Source organism: Lineus longissimus, chromosome 1 (assembly GCF_910592395.1).
Source record: "Lineus longissimus chromosome 1, tnLinLong1.2, whole genome shotgun sequence".
NCBI lineage: Eukaryota > Metazoa > Nemertea > Pilidiophora > Heteronemertea > Lineidae > Lineus > Lineus longissimus.
In genome coordinates this window covers 26,626,253-26,639,200 of record NC_088308.1, presented here as the reverse complement: position 1 = coordinate 26,639,200, position 12,948 = coordinate 26,626,253, and positions in this window count along the sequence as shown.

Below are 12,948 nucleotides of genomic sequence, written 5' to 3'. Positions count from 1 at the left end.
TGCATGCAGTTGTCTCATAAGTCCATTAACACCTTCAGCGCCGAACCACGAAGACCTAGGTGGCCGGAATCCCCCCTCCCCTTTGAGCTGGTTATCGGAGTCTCATGGACTTCATGAAAGAACTACGCCATCGCCATCTTCAGGGCAAGGTAGGAACTGAAGACAAGAAGAAGTCTTTCCAGTTCCTACCTTGACCTGAAGATGGCGATTAAAGGTTCAGACAGCTCCTAGATGAGTTTTCAGTAAGGGCCTGTAATCCATTTTTAACCTTTAAATAACATTGATAACGCCAACTTAAATTAGGTACTTTCTTAGTCTCCTCTTGGCTCCCCCAAGGAGGCCAATCAACAACAACAACGTCAATATATATACAACAGGATGCCGCAGCCTTTATTAACTACTGCATCGTTACTATGTACTCTGCAGCCACAGGTTACAGGATAATAAATAATAATAATAATTTATTTGATTTAAAGTGCTAAAATAATGGTGCATACATTTTCTAAGCACTGTACATAATATTAAATGAGTACATTAAAAGTGGTGATTTCATGAGGATAAAAAACAGTTTAAAAACATCCGGAAAATATCAATATTTAAAACATGTATGGCCTACTCTGAATATGTTAGGATAAAAAGATGAGTTTTGAGTTTACTCTTAAAAGTGTTTAGCACAGTGACATCACGTAACCAGCTTGGAAAGGCGTTCCACAGCCCCGCGGCCCGGACACACAGAGATCGATCCCCGAAGACCCCATTTGAACGTGGGATGGCAAGGAGCCAAGGGTCATCCGAGGACCGAAGTCTGCGGCCGGGCGCACGGAGACTGAGAAGTTCCTTCATATACTGTGGGCTCTCCTCATGATGGATGACCTTGTGGGTTGTGAGAAGAACTTTGTAGTCGATACGTGATGTCACCGGCAACCAATGAAGAGATTTTAAAATAGGGGTTATGTGCTCTCTCTTTTTGGACCTGGTTAAGAGGCGAGCACTAGCATTTTGTGCTTTTTGAAGGCGCTGGATTTCACAGCCCGGTAATCCGAGCAAAAGACCGTTTTGGAAATCCAGGCGAGATGTTATTAGCGCATTTATTACTCTGGCACAGGTGGTATTGTCCAGGTATCGTCTGATCTTTGCTATTCTATGGATCTGATAGTAAACCCCCCTCACCACTTGGGACACCTGTTGTGACATAGACATGTTTGCATCAAAAACAGCACCAAGATTTCGAACCTGAGATGAGGGAGTAACAGAGGATGATCCGATCTGGATTGAAGGAAGTGGCTCAAGTCTTGACAGCTTTCTCTTCGACGCAATGATGAGGAATTCAGTTTTATCATCATTGCCCTTCAAGTGATTGGGGCCAAGCCACTCCCGAACATCTGCTACACATGATTCAGCCTTTTTAATGGCAAGGCGGAGCCCTTCTGGTGTGACATCGAACGTATCATATAATTGTATGTCGTCCGCGAAGCCATGACGACACATGTCATGATTTTCAATGATTGCCGCAAGGGGTTTGATGTATATAGAGAAGAGTATAGGGCCAAGCACGGAGCCCTGTGGCACCCCAGAGAGGAGAGGCATTTTGTCAGACTTTTGCCCTTGAACGAGCACCGACTGAGTTCTCGAGCTGAGGTAGGATTTAAACCACTCCAAGGCTGTCCCCCTGATACCAAGCTTGTCCTCAAGTTGTGAGATCAGAAGCTTATGGCTGATAGTATCAAAAGCAGCAGACATATCAAGGAGGATCAAAATCACACCCAGGATATACAGCACCTTTGGCTGAAAACATGGATCATAGTACAAGAACCAAATTGAACCGGACAAATGCAACCGAAAAACGCACCTTGCGCCTAAAAAGCCCTTAACCTAATGAAAAAGAAGCCGTCTTCCAGACAAACAGCCAAGCCAAGATGAACAGCCTGCCACCCAACCCTAACTCCCGTTTTATTTTTTACTTATTTTAAGGGAGGGGGAGGTGGAGCAATACAAATGCACGTCCATAGGCGATTGCCACACCTCTCAGCTGCTCTGCAAAGACAACCAAATACAAATTTGAACATTTGTCCGGAGCAACATAAACCATAGCAAAAACTTACTAACACTAATATAGTACAATGGCTATAACCACAAACAAGGCAAATTGCCCAAATGCTATAAACATATTACTGAAGAAACTTGGTTGTGACTACGACGGCTGCTACGAAAAAACTGGCGCCACTGCACCGCCCACCAGCACTGATCACGTGCCGCACGCGCCTCCAAGGCAACTGCCCCGCGGAGACAACTATTTCCCGCTCCATGCTGTGCCGCGGGAAACATCAAAATTATACATTTTGTACTTCATTATTTACATCATACATTTTACATTTTATAAACAATATTTGATTGAGAAAAAATGGGTGAGAAAAAGTAATTGCCTTTGCTTACCCTTTTTATCACATTTGAATGTTTCAAACCTTTCAAGCCCAGTGCCCATTTAGAGCTGCTATTACCATTAAACTGGGCATTATGCTCATTGAGCCTCTGAGTTTTGAAATCTGATAACAAACTTTTCCCAAATAAAGCAAACAACTGGGTTCAAGCAAGTTTAAAACCAGTGATAAGATTGTATTTCAGCTTGGCCACAGTTACTCTGAGTGTGTCATCTTCCTGGAGTTGAGATAAAGACCAGTGAGTGCCTAACCTTAGCTACGTTGCGCCTACACCTACTACACTCACTAGTCTCAATCATATCGCTAACAGCTACACTGCAAGTGGCTACGGATGACGGCACTAACTGCCAGTCATGAAATAAACTAATGTTGTACTACTGCTATCAAAACCCTGTAGGCCTCACCCACCTCTAATCTAGCTATAATGACCAACATTTACCACTAAAGGAAAAAATTGTAATGCAAAAAAAATTCTCTGCAAAAATTTAAAAAAATTAAAAATGATAAAAGATGTGGGACAAAGGAAGATGACACAGTATTAAATGATAAAGTTATCAACATACTTTAGTGGCTTATTTGATTCACAGACTATCTGAGAACAGGAAGGCGCTCCCAAGAGCATTCAGGCTTGAAAGGTCTAAATTACATTAGTTTCAAGGGTGCAAAACACACTGGGCCACAGTGCAAGATTATGTGCAGTTACATACAGGTGATCTTCAAGCATGTAGGTAAATCACATTTTGGAACAAATCGTGGAAGTTGCAATTTGAAACAAATATGTGACCAGCCACGCAAAAAGGCCGGTAGGGACCAAATTCATGAAATTGAATTATTAGTGGATTGTAATACCTTATAACATGTAATTTCAGGATAACTTAGAATGTTCTGAAAATTTTCATTAATTAGCATGTTATGACATCATATCCAAGATTTCTCCGCTCGCCATTGTTCAAAAACTCGGTCAAATTTCACACTTTTCATGTCAAATTTCACACTTTTCATGAAATAAAAGAAAATTTTGTGGACAATTCATATGCTACCACTCGAGTCAATAGGGGTTTCCCTGCGATGTCAGCGCTCGAATTGGCACTTGCCTCAAACAAGAGCATCGAGGGGATTGTCCTGCTCTGTATCAACGCGCATGGATAGTTGTTTTATCAGGTTCGTTCCAAACAGTATTCCTTGTGTTGTAGCTGCAAAGAGAAACACTTGACACTTTCAAAACCAGTTTAGACAATCTCTGGAAAGGTAAACGTTCATATTTTTACTACAAGTGAGACCACTTTCCCACCGTACTTTGTTTTTTTCGTGTTTTTATAAAGCGCCTGGTCTATTTGTGGTTTTCTGTGTAGGCACCATATTTTGATATACAAACAATAACAGAGAATGACCAGTTTGATAATGACTCTCAGTATAAAAGACAAGGAATGAGGATACCTCATTAAAGAATTGAGATGGAAAATAGACTGTATTGCATGCTATTTTAAAGCCAGCATCTTTCGTCACTTTACAAACTAACATCTAAATCTTACCTATACCCTCGAAACTCGACTGCCTGAGCCATTTCCTGACCTCAGGCATTGTCTGGGATCGAGACTCCTACCTTCTCTTTCTTGATTCTTGCCTGGCAATGCTGGTCATCCATCCTTCGATTGAAGAAGCTGCCTGAAATGATACAAGCATACAAGCACATACCACCTAGTGGTAGCCAGATTTATATTAAAAATCTGTCAAAAGTGACCTGTGCAATGCTATTTTAAAGCGATGCTTGAAACCTACTGGTAGCCAGATTTATGTTAAAAATCTGCAAACAAGTGAACAGTGCATGCTATTTTAAAGCCAGCATCTTTCGTCACTTGACAAACTAACATCTAAATCTTACCTACCCTCGAAACTCGACTGCCTGAGCCATTTCCTGACCTCAGGCATTATCTGGGATCGAGACTCCTACCTTCTCTTTCTTGATTCTTGCCTGGCAATGCTGGTCATCCATCCTTCGATTGAAGAAGCTGCCTGAAATGATACAAGCATACAAGCACATACCACCTAGTGGTAGCCAGATTTATATTAAAAATCTGTCAAAAGTGACCTGTGCAATGCTATTTTAAAGCGATGCTTGAAACCTACTGGTAGCCAGATTTATGTTAAAAATCTGCAAACAAGTGAACAGTGCATGCTATTTTAAAGCCAGCATCTTTCGTCACTTGACAAACTACATCTCAATCTTACCTACCCTCGAAACTCGACTGCCTGAGCCATTTCCTGACCTCAGGCATTGTCTGGGATCGAGACTCCTACCTTCTCTTTCTTGATTCTTGCCTGGCAATGCTGGTCACCCATCCTTCGATTGAAGAAGCTGCCTGAAATAATACAAGCATACAACCACATACCACCTAGTGGTAGCCAGATTTATGTTAAAAATCTATCAAAAGTGACCTGTGCAATGCTATTTTAAAGCGATGCTTGAAACCTACTGGTAGCCAGATTTATGTTAAAAATCTGAAAACAAGTGAACAGTGCATGCTATTTTAAAGCCAGCATCTTTCGTCACTTTACAAACTAACATCTAAATCTTACCTACCCTCGAAACTCGACTGCCTGAGCCATTTCCTGACCTCAGGCATTATCTGGGATCGAGACTCCTACCTTCTCTTTCTTGATTCTTGCCTGGCAATGCTGGTCATCCATCCTTCGATTGAAGAAGCTGCCTGAAATGATACAAGCATACAACCACATACCACCTAGTGGTAGCCAGATTTATGTTAAAAATCTGTCAAAAGTGACCTGTGCAATGCTTTTTTAAAGCGATGCTTGAAACCTACTGGTAGCCAGATTTATGTTAAAAATCTGAAAACAAGTGAACAGTGCATGCTGTTTTAAAGCCAGCATCTTTCGTCACTTTACAAACTAACATCTAAATCTTACCTACCCTCGAAACTCGACTGCCTGAGCCATTTCCTGACCTCAGGCATTGTCTGGGATCGAGACTCCTACCTTCTCTTTCTTGATTCTTGCCTGGCAATGCTGGTCATCCATCCTTCGATTGAAGAAGCTGCCTGAAATGATACAAGCATACAACCACATGTTATGTCTTGATATACTTCATGTGCCTGTGCCAGCTAACGCGCATTAGTATTTCATGCGCCTGTGTAATATTGGTACTTCTGTTGTGTGTTGCTTAATAAATAGTTTGTTCAAGAAGCCGATTCGTAGATTGTTTCTGTGGCCTTCACAGGCCTACATGGGAACATAACACTGGCGACGAGGATGCCCACGATATGGTAACGCCAAATAACTATGTATAGAAGCCCCAGAAGCCCCTGATACATTACGAACTGCACGTAACCCGTCAGAAATTAGCTGCAAAAGAAGCCACGCTAGACGCCCCGCTGATTTCTCGTAGTTCGTTCGTTCACCGTCGCACAGCAGCACCGTCCACACGTTGATGTTTTTCCAATAAGAAGAAGAGAATGCCTTCACCAGCCCCTGCTGCTGCTGCCCCAGCCGTTGCTGCCCCAGCCGTTGAGCAAGTCTTGACACTGCCCAACTTCCCTGAGTTTGAGCTACAACCAGACCACAATACTGGTCAGAGGTGGGAAAAATGGCTGAAACGTTTTGAAACACTAGTTTCCGGTATTGGCATCACCAATCCAAGCAGAAAGCGAGCCCTGCTGTTACATTTTGCCGGACCAGATGTTGACGAGATCTTCGATACCCTAGCAGATACCGGTGCAGATGCAGATTACGATACGGCCAAGACAGTTCTTAACAACTATTTCAAGCCAAAACGCAACATTGCCTTTGAGGTTTTCCAGTTCCGTAAAGCCACCCAGCAGCCCGATGATACCATGGATGCTTATCAAACCCGTTTACGACAGCTATCGAAAACTTGTGACTTCGCTGATGTTGAGAAAGAGATCTGCGCCCAGATTATCGCTGGTACCAAAAGTCACCAACTTCGCCGTAAAGCCCTGAGAGAAGACATGGATCTCAAGAAGCTACTGGAAACTGCCCGTGCTTTTGAGATTAGCGAGGCTCAAGCCACACAACTTGAAGGATCCTCCAGCTCCAAGCCCCAGACTGTAAACAGAGTCGATCACACAGCCCGCAGTCGTTATCGGTCCAACAACAAAGGACGTCGCAGATATCGCTCTAAATCATCCAAGCCTACTGATGGTATCAATGATAACTCAAGACAGCCCGGCGCCAAAGAAAGCAGACCACGTCATAACAGCCAACAGTGTGGATACTGTGGTGGTAAACCTCATCGTGATAAGGCCAGATGCCCAGCGAATGGTAAAGAGTGCAATAAATGTCATCGCATGAATCACTTCGCCCGTGTATACCCGTCATCACACACACAGCAGACAACACCCAAGTCAAGTTCGCACGTCAACTCTGCTAACCCAGGTGAAGAAAGTGACAATGCTGAGTATGTTTTCTGCACAACCAGCACAGCGACAACAATAACAAAAGTCAAGCCGAAGATTTTCAACATTTTCATTGGTAAGAAGACAAGACGAGTTCGCATTCCTATGCTTATCGACAGCGGACCCTCGGTGAATTTAATCGACCAGAAGACATTCCAAGCCATCAAGACGATGAAGCCAAGCCTCCAGTTGATGAAGCCAGACACTACGATCTTCACGTATGGTAGCCAACAGCCCCTACCAATAGCCGGAATGTTTAGAACTGCAGCTCAGTTTCGCGACAACACTGAATATTGTTCATTCTACCCAAATGCCTACAGAGACAAGCTGTAAAACTGGCCCATGTTGGACATCAAGGGATCGTGAAGACCAAACGCCTCATCCGAGAGAAAGTATGGTTCCCTGGCATCGATTCACAAGTCGAGGAAGAGATCAACAGATGCCTGCCCTGTCAAGCATCGACAAGCCGAAAAGGAGAGAAACCAGAGCCGCTGATGACAACGCCATTGCCTGATGCCCCATGGAAAGACCTGTCAATTGATTTCTTCGGACCTTTGCCAGTGCCAACAGCTGATTACGTCATGGTAGTCATAGATGAGTACAGCCGCTTCCCTGAGGTTGAGCCGATTACGTCAACTGCAGCCAAAGTGGTAATACCAAAGCTCGACGCTATATTTTCCCGCCAAGGAATCCCCGTCACTTTGAAGAGCAATAATGGCCCGCCGTTCAACGGACGAGAGTTTACCAACTTTGCAGATTATCTTGGATTCCACCATCGAAAGATAACGCCATTGTACCCACAAGCCAACGGAGACGCGGAGAAGTTCATGCAGTCAGTCGGTAAAACCATACGTTGCGCCCATCTTGAAGGGAAGAACTGGCGTCAAGAACTACAAAAGTTTCTGAGACAGTACCGAGCCACCCCGCACTCTTCCACTGGTACATCACCGTTTGAAGCCCTGCAGCATCGTGAAATGAAGACACAGCTACCAGAGATGAATAGCAACGCCCGCTACTCATCCACCAACATTGACCGTCAGATCCGAGACAACGATAACGTCAGCAAAGACAAAACCAAAGTCTACACCGATGCTAAACGACACGCTCGAGAATCTGATCTGTCCGTAGGAGACCATGTCCTGGTCAAACAGCAACGCCAGAACAAGTTGTCAACACCGTTTAGCCCAGAGCCGTTGCAGATCATCAATCGAAATGGGAATATGATCACCGCTGAACGACCGTCGGGACATAGGATCACTCGTAACGTCACGTTCTTCAAACGTGTCCTGCCGATGCATTACAATCGAGATAGGGAGGAAGAAGATGCACATCAAAACATCGATTTGCCACGTCAAAACGTTGATGGCGCACGACAGAATCCCGCTCCAGAAGCAGATCTCGCTCACGATCTTGCTCCACATCATCACGCCGAGACCGAGACATCTCACACAGAGACATCGCACCCCGAGACACAACCTCCAGATGAGATGCCAGCACTTCGGAGATCGTCCGGAACCCGCAGACAACCTGTCAAGTTTAGTGACTATATTATGGTTTGCTACTGATTATTGTGACTGGACAATCGCCAATCATGTTAGTGTATTGTGTTTTAATCAGATGTCAGATGTGTGCGCACGAGATTTTAGACTTTTCCTTTTAGAGTCTGTTGAGACCTAAGTGGACTTTTCATTCTTTAAGTAGAGGACATTTCACATGCATACTGTTGCATTTATCTAGTATGTTGGACATTCTAATCAGTGTTGAATGATAATTCAAGGACAGAAGTTCATTCAGTAATTATTTTCAAGAATTGTTTTGGAAGTAAACTGTGTACTAAGTATCACTGTCAGAGAAGATCATTTTCAAGGAGGAGAGGGATGTTATGTCTTGATATACTTCATGTGCCTGTGCCAGCTAACGCGCATTAGTATTTCATGCGCCTGTGTAATATTGGTACTTCTGTTGTGTGTTGCTTAATAAATAGTTTGTTCAAGAAGCTGATTCGTAGATTGTTTCTGTGACCTTCACAGGCCTACATGGGAACATAACACCACATACCACCTAGTGGTAGCCAGATTTATGTTAAAAATCTGTCAAAAGTGACCTGTGCAATGCTATTTTAAAGCGATGCTTGAAACCTACTGGTAGCCAGATTTATGTTAAAAATCTGAAAACAAGTGAACAGTGCATGCTATTTTAAAGCCAGCATCTTTCGTCACTTTACAAACTAACATCTAAATCTTACCTACCCTCGAAACTCGACTGCCTGAGCCATTTCCTGACCTCAGGCATTGTCTGGGATCGAGACTCCTACCTTCTCTTTCTTGATTCTTGCCTGGCAATGCTGGTCATCCATCCTTCGATTGAAGAAGCTGCCTGAAATAATACAAGCATACAACCACATACCACCTAGTGGTAGCCAGATTTATGTTAAAAATCTATCAAAAGTGACCTGTGCAATGCTATTTTAAAGCGATGCTTGAAACCTACTGGTAGCCAGATTTATGTTAAAAATCTGAAAACAAGTGAACAGTGCATGCTGTTTTAAAGCCAGCATCTTTCGTCACTTTACAAACTAACATCTAAATCTTACCTACCCTCGAAACTCGACTGCCTGAGCCATTTCCTGACCTCAGGCATTGTCTGGGATCGAGACTCCTACCTTCTCTTTCTTGATTCTTGCCTGGCAATGCCGGTCATCCATCCTTCGATTGAAGAAGCTGCCTGAAATGATACAAGCATACAACCACATACCACCTAGTGGTAGCCAGATTTATGTTAAAAATCTGTCAAAAGTGACCTGTGCAATGCTATTTTAAAGCGATGCTTGAAACCTACTGGTAGCCAGATTCATGTTAAAAATCTGCAAACACGTGAACAGTGCATGCTATTTTAAAGCCAGCATCTTTCGTCACTTTACAAACTAACATCTAAATCTTACCTACCCTCGAAACTCGACTGCCTGAGCCATTTCCTGACCTCAGGCATTGTCTGTGATCGAGACTCCTACCTTCTCTTTCTTGATTCTTGCCTGGCAATGCTGGTCATCCATCCTTCGATTGAAGAAGCTGCCTGAAATGATACAAGCATACAACCACATACCACCTAGTGGTAGCCAGATTTATGTTAAAAATCTGTCAAAAGTGACCTGTGCAATGCTATTTTAAAGCGATGCTTGAAACCTACTGGTAGCCAGATTTATGTTAAAAATCTGAAAACAAGTGAACAGTGCATACTATTTTAAAGCCAGCATCTTTCGTTACTTTACAAACTAACATCTAAATCTTACCTACCCTCGAAACTAGACTGCCTGAGCCATTTCCTGACCTCAGGCATTGTCTGGGATCGAGACTCCTACCTTCTCTTTCTTGATTCTTGCCTGGCAATGCTGGTCATCCATCCTTCGATTGAAGAAGCTGCCTGAAATAATACAAGCATACAACCACATACCACCTAGTGGTAGCCAGATTTATGTTAAAAATCTATCAAAAGTGACCTGTGCAATGCTATTTTAAAGCGATGCTTGAAACCTACTGGTAGCCAGATTTATGTTAAAAATCTGAAAACAAGTGAACAGTGCATGCTGTTTTAAAGCCAGCATCTTTCGTCACTTTACAAACTAACATCTAAATCTTACCTACCCTCGAAACTCGACTGCCTGAGCCATTTCCTGACCTCAGGCATTGTCTGGGATCGAGACTCCTACCTTCTCTTTCTTGATTCTTGCCTGGCAATGCCGGTCATCCATCCTTCGATTGAAGAAGCTGCCTGAAATGATACAAGCATACAACCACATACCACCTAGTGGTAGCCAGATTTATGTTAAAAATCTGTCAAAAGTGACCTGTGCAATGCTATTTTAAAGCGATGCTTGAAACCTACTGGTAGCCAGATTTATGTTAAAAATCTGCAAACACGTGAACAGTGCATGCTATTTTAAAGCCAGCATCTTTCGTCACTTTACAAACTAACATCTAAATCTTACCTACCCTCGAAACTCGACTGCCTGAGCCATTTCCTGACCTCAGGCATTGTCTGTGATCGAGACTCCTACCTTCTCTTTCTTGATTCTTGCCTGGCAATGCTGGTCATCCATCCTTCGATTGAAGAAGCTGCCTGAAATGATACAAGCATACAACCACATACCACCTAGTGGTAGCCAGATTTATGTTAAAAATCTGTCAAAAGTGACCTGTGCAATGCTATTTTAAAGCGATGCTTGAAACCTACTGGTAGCCAGATTTATGTTAAAAATCTGAAAACAAGTGAACAGTGCATGCTATTTTAAAGCCAGCATCTTTCGTTACTTTACAAACTAACATCTAAATCTTACCTACCCTCGAAACTAGACTGCCTGAGCCATTTCCTGACCTCAGGCATTGTCTGGGATCGAGACTCCTACCTTCTCTTTCTTGATTCTTGCCTGGCAATGCTGGTCATCCATCCTTCGATTGAAGAAGCTGCCTGAAATGATACAAGCATACAACCACATACCACCTAGTGGTAGCCAGATTTATGTTAAAAATCTGTCAAAAGTGACCTGTGCAATGCTATTTTAAAGCGATGCTTGAAACCTACTGGTAGCCAGATTTATGTTAAAAATCTGCTAACAAGTGAACAGTGCATGCTATTTTAAAGCCAGCATCTTTCGTCACTTTACAAACTAACATCTAAATCTTACCTACCCTCGAAACTCGACTGCCTGAGCCATTTCCTGACCTCAAGCATTGTCTGGGATCGAGACTCCTACCTTCTCTTTTTTCCTTCTTGCCTGGCAATGCTGGTCATCCATCCTTCAATTGAAGAAGCTGCCTTAAAAGATACAAGCATACAATCACATCTCATTCTCTTTACAAACTAACATCTAACCTTACCTTACAGGATCGAGAATACTACCTTGCTGCTCTCCCTTCTGTCCTTGGTTAGGGTTGATTGTCATCATTGGGATGAAACATCAGAGGAGAGGGGAAATCTGGCTCTTCACTCGAACTTTGTTTTTGATAAACAACTCTTTCATCATACGATACAATCAGGATTATATTCTTTAATGTTAGTGCCAGGATGGGGGTGGGCTGGGGTTGATGCATGGTGAATGCAGTTTTAGTGCACGGGAGGGAAGGTGAGTAAAGTGATGGTTGGTGCAGTGATGGTGCTGAAGGATAAAGGATATATTCCTGACGATATCAACAATGAAACAGTTGAAAAGATAATAAGGGAGTATGAGTGTGTACGAGTCATAACCCGAGCAGACCTGAAAAGGCGCGCGTGGGTCAATTAAGGTGCCTAATATGTAGAGTAAGGGCACTGGGACATGTTTGATTTGGCACTTAATATATTCATAAACATTCATGTACACAATAAACTTTCTGTAATTTTGAGCATAGCCATGTAAATACAGTATTGGAATGTGAATAGCAAGAGTTGGCAGAAAGTGAATGGGGTTATACCTTTCATCCTGACCTTAGGTTTTTGCTATACACCTACCTCGTTGACAAATATCAAGGAGTATATTTTTAAACCACATGGTTCCATCAGGATGTGGCATGGGGTGCAGGCACCCAGGTGCAATGAAATGAAATGAAATTTATTGGCCAAAACACAATCTTTGCATATAAGGCACGAAACACAAATACAAATGTACATTACTATCAAAATATCAAAACAATGAAATTTACAACATAACCACAATCCCACGTTGCTATCGTTACAGCACAGCTAATCAGAGGTCTAAAAGCGCTCTAGTTTTCTGAAGAAAACAGAGACATATGCGTTATAAAGACACAGTGACACAAGAGCTTCAAGTTGAGCAACAATATTTTTCTGGAAGGGGTTTAGTTCCAGTTCCACCGTGGGATCAGAGAGTATACCTTTAAAGTGGGTAAACCATGTATCTGGAGAAACGTCATCTCCAGGTGACCTTTGTTTGGTTTCCAATTTTACCTTCTTTAAATAATCCTAAAATAATTTAGAATCTTTTTCCTCCAACTGGGATAAATCATTCTTCAACTGGTTCAGATTCGGCCTATGCCTTTTTCTTTTCTTTCCCATTTTCCTTCTTCTGTGACTTAGGCGGTGCCTTA